Consider the following 6,953-nt stretch of genomic DNA (forward strand, 5'->3'; position numbering starts at 1 on the left):
TCCATTTGGAGAAGCTTCACCTCCACTTGCATCTCCCACTTAGAGACCAACTCACCTTGGGCTGAACAGAGCCCCAGGGGTCTGCCCAGACCTCCCAAAGCCTTTTCCTGTGTCAGAACACCATGCTTACACTCTTATGCTTCAGTGGGTCTCAGACAAGGAGTCAACTAAACAAATCACAGAAATAACTCACTGTAAGCTCTTAACTCAGGGCAAACTGAGGGCCCCTAGAACACAAAGGTAAAGCAGTGATTTCTCTGTATGCCACCCTCCCCACCCTGGGGGATATGACAGAGGAGGCGCAAAGTACCCGGGGCAGGCCCAGCTCCTCACAGAGCTGCTGTCCACTTCTAGGCCCTTGGGGTGGCCAACAGGTGGGAGGCTCCTCTGTGCCTGGATATCACACCTCTCTCACCTTTAGTCTCCAGATTAAATTAAATTATACAATGCAACTCCAGAGCATTTCGCCTTAGCTGAAGCAGCAGAGGCTGGGTGGCAACATGAACCCACTGCATGGCCTTCTAGAAGCCCAGGGCAGAGGTGCAATTTTTCTCTTCCCTCTCCCCTCATTGCTGGGAAGGTGGGGCTTGGGAAAAGGGGTGGGGAGTGAGGCTCACAAAATGCTTGCTTGGAATCACCTAAGGGGGGTTAAGAAATGGGGGTGGGCAAGACAGTCCACCAAAGGCCCCAGAAAGGGAAATATGACGGATGAGAAAGGAGGAGGTGCGTGGATGAGGGGTCTGGGAGAGGAAGGCAGGAGAAAAAAGGCAGACCACTGTTGCAAGGAGATGTCAGAACCAATCTGGGGTCAAAGCAAGTGAAGGCCAAATTCGTGTTGTCTGAGGTGTTGCTGGGAAAAGGTTTGTGGTGGTGGTGGTGGTGGTGGTGGTGGTGTGTGTGTGCGCCTTTGTGTGTGCATGAGAACAGGAGCCTGTGTGTACACACACACACACACACACACAGCGATAGGGTAGGCCTGTGCCAGAAACTGCTGCATTCCTTTTAACCTCAAAGCTAGCCCTCTTTCCAAAATGCTTTCTCATTATTCGCAGGCACATTTTTCCCCACCACACTCAGCTCTTGTTTCTATATTTCTATATGCTTGCTGCAGTTCAGACTCTTTCTTCCCTGCTCAGTAATGCAACTGTAAAAACACCTGCATTTTATTATGCTGCCTGGAGGGGGGCTGGGCTGGGCGCCTCTGCTCTTCCCCCACAGCTCTCCCCCACATGCTCAGTGAAGCAAAGCACACGGTTAACCCTGTGTGGCTGGGTCTCTGTCCCTGAGATGTGGGTACCCATGAGGGGGGCAGAACGCGCAGAAGAGGTGGAGGTCCCCTAGCTCCCCTAGACAGCTGGGCAGGTAGGCTGGGAGCTCACCTGACTCCATGCTTTCCTTGCTCTAAACTTTTGGCCTATTCCTCTCATCACTGCCCCTCAGTGTTTCTCTTCAGAATATGAGGACACCATTCTGTCTTGAAAGGAATTCTTGCAGAGTTCTAAGGGAAACTCCCAAAGACTGGCCCTTTAAGGATCTACTCCATCCTTTTGCCTTTAGGTGCCAGTGGGACTAAACCATTCCAGAAAAATTGCTGCTTTCCTCTTTAAAATATTTTAAATAAGGAAAGCATAAAGAATATAAAAATGGCCCATAATCCTATCACCCTGAGAGTCCTGTTAACATTCCTTTTAATGCAATACATGCACACAGCTAAAAAAATAAAAAAAATAAGCATAGGAAGGTATAACATGAAACTTGTTTCTCTCCTCTCAAACCACAGTTGCTTCTCCCAAAGGTAATGACTGCTAAACAGTTGTGTGTGTGTGTGTGTGTGTGTGTGTGTGTGTATGCTACCAGGCAAAAAATTTGAGTGTATACTCACACCTTTTTGTTTCATTAAAAATAAGTCTGGGATTCTCACCACATCAGCACGAGGAGACCCCCTTTGTTCTTTTTAATGGTTGCATATTAATTTGTAGTATGGCTGTACCATAGTTTATTTAAGCAGTGCCCTAGTGATGAGCACGGAGGCTGCTTCCAGTTTGTAAGTCGTACAAACATTGCTGCAGGAGGATCTTTGGACATATGCCTGTGTACATGTGTGAGTATATCTTCGGAGGAATTCCTACCAGCACAGCTATGGGGTCAAAGTATGTGTTCATTTAACATTTTGTCTATTCTTTTTTTTGGAAAAAGGGTCGTTTCTTTTCCTTTACACCATTTTTTTCTACCAGGCAAACTCCCCGTCATCTGTCAAAATCCAGCTCAGATTTCATCTCCTCTGTGAAACCCTCCCTGACTAATCTAGGAACCCACCACCTCCCTCTTCCATGATTCCTTAGCTTTCTTAGCTAAGCCTGGTTGTAGCCTGATTTTTAAAAATGTCTGTTCTCCATACAGAATCATGATATGAGCACATTGACATCTTTTCTCCTGGGGTACAATGCTTTTATCTTTTAGCATTTTTCCTCCTGCAATTCCAGGGGACTTGAACAGCTATTTGTACACCCATGTTCATAGTAGCATTATTCACAATAGCCAAAAGGTAGAAACAAGTCAAATCTGATCATAGGCGAACAGATAAAATGTGGCATATACATACAATGGAACATTATTCAGCCTTAAAAAGGAATGAAATTCTGACACATACTACACCCTGGATGAACCTTGAAGATATTATGCTAAGTGAAATAAGTCAGTCACACACACAAAAGGACAAATACTGTGTAATTCCACTAACATGAGGTCTGTAGAGTGGTCAAATTCAGAGACATAAAGTAGATGGTGGTTGCCAGGGGCTGGGGAGTGAGGGTATAGGAGGTGGTGTTCAATGGGTCCTAAAGCTTCAGCTGGGAAAATGAAAAAGTTCTGGAGATGGATGATGATAGTTGCCCAATAATGTGAATGTATGTAATGCTTCTGAACTATACCTTAAAAATGATTAAAACGGCAAATTTAATTTTTTTATTATATATATTTTATCACAGTAAAAGCTTTTCTTTCATCACATGAAAATGTACCACCTCATAGACTCAAAGTTCCTGACAAGATCTCTCTATGGGTCAATGTAACCACCTCTTCATCTCAAGGCAATGCTGACCCATGCAAGATTGGAGAGTACTCATCCTATTTTCAGATATTTCCAGGGAACGGAGCCTATTACATTATTAGGCAATCTTTTCCAGTCTCAAAACCCCAGACATTCTTGGTACCAGACCTTTCCTGCTGCACCTGAAGTTAATTTGTCCTTGGTCAGTAAGTGCTTTGTCAGGCACTGACTCTTCACACACTCGAAGGCTCTTGTTACATCATCCCCCAGCATCAGTGCTGAGGGCACCGAGGCTGGTGAGTGGACTTTGAGGGCCTCATGAGACTTCCGCTTATGCTCCCTTCTCACCAGCATGCTGGATCAACATTACTGGGGTTCAATTACTAAGCAAAGCCTGCCACACAGGGCCCTGGGGTCCTGGTAGGTGAAAAAGCCCACTGACCTCTCCCCATGATTGGGAAGTGGTTCGTTGAGGGCACTTACAACTTTTTCCTCTTGGCTTTCCATCTGCACTCTTCTGTGGAAGGTCTTTTGCTGACAGGGTAGAGTTCCCCAAAGGATAGGGGCAGAGCTAGTGAGTCATTTCAGTGACTCCCTCTGTCCTCGGACCAGAGACCACAGGGCATCTTAATCAGCTGCGCAGAACATGTACCTAGCAGGCATGTTCTCTACAGCCTGCAAGAGGATGACCTTGTTAGCTTAGAAACATCAAAGGGCTAATGAGAGAGGAATGGAGGCTGAAAAAGACCTCATCACCTGAGTGTCTGTGGACCGCAAGCTCGTGAGGACTGACATGGCTGAGCAATGTTGGCAGGAGCCCAGAGGAACTGGAGACTTCTCTGCTAGGAGGACCTGCCCCCAGCCACTTTCCGGAGCACAGGAAGGGGAGGGAGGAAAGCTAAATGGTGGCCCACACTCAATGACTCAGATGTCACTGCTACCACAAAGGGAAATCCATGTAAGGGTGGGCACTTCCAGAGACCTGCTTCACCTGCGATTTGGGGACAGTAACATCACTCCTGCGTTCATGTGCCCCGCCTATCAGCTCAGGAACATTAGTCAACCAGCCTGTGTTGACATTTCTGATTTCAACTCATGGTTTATATACAAGATCTGAACTATAGAAGGAACTGAGCCCTGAGGGAGAAAATAGCCTTCAGCTACTTCCTGCAACTAAAGCTGAGGAAGGTGAGGAAGGACAGTCCCTACAGGTTAGTCCAGTAACTGGAGTTTAACATGAGCTATGTGATGGGCATTAATATTAATATAGATTGTGAAACATAAGGTGGTTTTTGTCCTTTCCGTTTGCCAATAAGCTGGAATGTCTAACAGTAAATTCCAGGCGCCCTGGAATAGACTTTTTATTATGATCAGGTTGCTAAGGGACTGTCTTCTATCTATAAGCATTTTGGAAATGCTAGTGTTAGGTTATTTTGTTTCTGAGTTTATTTTGTTTATTTTTGTTGTTGTTGTTTCTGTCCCATCTCTCAACCCCCAGACTCACTGATGAAAAATGCTAAAAGATAAAAGCGTTGTGCCCCAGGAGAAAAGATGTCAATGTGCTCATATCATGATTCTGTATGGAGAACAATTTTTAAAAATCAAGCTACAACCAGGCTTAGGTAAGAGAGCTAAGGAATCATGGAAGAGGGAGCCAGTGGGTTCCTGGGTCAGTCAGGGAGGGCTTCACAGAGGAGATGAAATCTGAGCTGGATTCTGACAGATGACGAGGAGTTTGCCTGGTAGAAAAAAATGGTGAAACGAAAAGAAATGACCCTTTAAAAAAAATTAGACAAAATGTTAAATGAACACATACTTTGACCCCATAGCTGTGCTGGTAGGAATTCCTTCGAAGATCTATTCACACATGTACACCCAAGGCATATGTCCAAAGATCCTCACGGCAGCAATGTTTGTAAGGACCTGGTTTCAAGAAACAAGAAATCGTGTGCTGCAGAAGGTATGGAAAAGGTTATCCAGGTTTCACAACAAGAAAGGGACTGTCTCTGTGTTGTTCACCATTACATGCCCAGTACCTTGCCTGCTGCAGGCACATAGGGGCAACGATTAATAGTTGGTAAATCTTGAAGGGAGAAAAAAAATAGTCACAGAGAGTTCACTGGACTTGTCTGAAATTCCACAGCAAGTCAACTATGAAGCCAGGAGAATCTGCCCTTTCAACTCACAGGCCAGTTCTCGGCAGGAAACCATGTTGTGTCTCTTTTTAGGCATCCTTTGGATGGTTTTAGGTGTCAATTAGCTCTCTGAGGGGAAGCAGCAGCCAGGGCTGAGTCTTGAAGCTAAGGCCTGGCTTGGAGACTGTGCCTTACAAAGGGCAAGGCTCAAAGACCTGGGAACCAGGGAGTGCCTTTGGTAAAATTGAGCCTTCCTGCATTGATCGGCAGGAGGATTGACTTGGTCTTTGGGACTGGAGTTCCCTTGGCTCACAATTGCCAAGCAGCCAAGTTTTAGGACCCAGGTCACTGGAGGTACTCCTGGAAAGGGTCTTCTCCCAGCCTGGCCCTGTGGAGCTGAGGGAAGGAGGGGCTCTCTCCTGTAGGACAGGGTCTGCAGAGCCCAGAGCAAATAGGACAGTGCATCTGCCTTGTTCCTTCCCTGTAGGGCTCTGTTCTCTTTCTTAAGGAGAAGACTTCCTGCTTTTTTTTTTGGCATCTGGATTTAGAAAGCCCCCTTACCCACAGACAACTTTGACTGGATCAGAATGTGAATAGGAGGGAAATCATGACTTTTCAAGAGTGCTTTGTGCTTAGACTGACCATCCTTTATGTCCTGGTTCTGAAAGCCATGGGACTGAGATCGTGAGACAGGAAGTGACTAAACCAGGCTTTAGAACATTTTTGTTTGCTGTGCCTCAGTTTCCCCCCAGGAGCCTATCGACCAAGGGTTTTGGAAAGCCAATCTAGGAAAACACCTGAGTTTATAGGCAGCTCTGGTCTTTCCACAGCCCCTGTTCTTCAGACCTTGCCAGAGACAGATGTCCTTTTACACAAATTCTTGTTGTTCAATCTGTGGCCTAAGAAACCTCAGGTATGGTGAAGGTCTGAGATGATGGTGGTTTTGCTGAGGCCATCAGAAAAGCTTACGAAGCATGCTTGGCCACTGGTTGGGCTCATGCAATACTCTCAGAACTGGCGTGGGCTGCCACAGGTTCCCTATGGGACAATTAGCTCACCCACTTATAGTCCATCAAAGGACTTTTCAATACTCCGACCCCTTCCTATTTATTTTCCCTCTCCCCTTGGTGTTGTTCTCCTCACACCCTCTCCTACCGTCCTTCCTGTTTCTAGGCTCTTTTTAGGCACCATGTAACTGCAAAGACCCTGAGACTTGGAACATCTCATGGAGCCAGCTTTTTTCAGTCCAGGATCCATCACTGTGAAGAGTCTGAAAGCTTTTTTCTTTTGAAGATAAGTTGGAAAACAGGTTTGAAGAGTGCTGAGAAGTTATGCCTGTTTCTTCTTTCTTTTCCTTTCCCCCTCTGGGGCTGAAAGACCAGATTTTTTTCTTTTTTACAGTACATTTTGGCAGGCCCCATTTTTTTCTGACAGAAAAAAAATAACAGGCATATTTTGGGCGATTACTCAACTGGGGTCCTTTGTGACAGGATATGCAGCTGCGTGACTAATGGAGCTGGCTTTCTCCTGGCTTCCTTCCCCTTTCAGAGCTCTTGTTTACTGCCCTATACAAAAAAAAAAAAAAAAAAAGAGAGAGAGAGAGAGAGAAAGAAAAAAAAAGTCATAAGCTACAGATTTTTATTAAAAAAAATGCCTTGTGAGATACTCAAAGGCAATAAATCCTTTGGATATTCCATTTCCAGGGCTGCAAACTCCACACCCTCTCCCACTTTTTCTTTTCAAACACTCAAGCCCTTGACTCATGACAT

At 45.6% G+C, this 6,953-nt stretch overlaps 1 long non-coding RNA gene across 1 annotated transcript; it reads left to right on the top strand.

The window, feature by feature from the left end:
• The first annotated feature begins 4,090 nt into the window (after positions 1-4,090).
• Positions 4,091-6,739, top strand: LOC141570820 (uncharacterized). The gene is made up of 3 exons (XR_012495274.1): positions 4,091-4,260; positions 4,548-4,671; positions 6,358-6,739. It is a non-coding gene; the product is annotated as an uncharacterized LOC141570820 (long non-coding RNA).
• The last annotated feature ends 214 nt before the right edge of the window (positions 6,740-6,953 follow it).

The sequence above is a fragment of the Rhinolophus sinicus genome, linkage group LG03 (assembly GCF_036562045.2).
Source record: "Rhinolophus sinicus isolate RSC01 linkage group LG03, ASM3656204v1, whole genome shotgun sequence".
Taxonomy (NCBI): domain Eukaryota; kingdom Metazoa; phylum Chordata; class Mammalia; order Chiroptera; family Rhinolophidae; genus Rhinolophus; species Rhinolophus sinicus.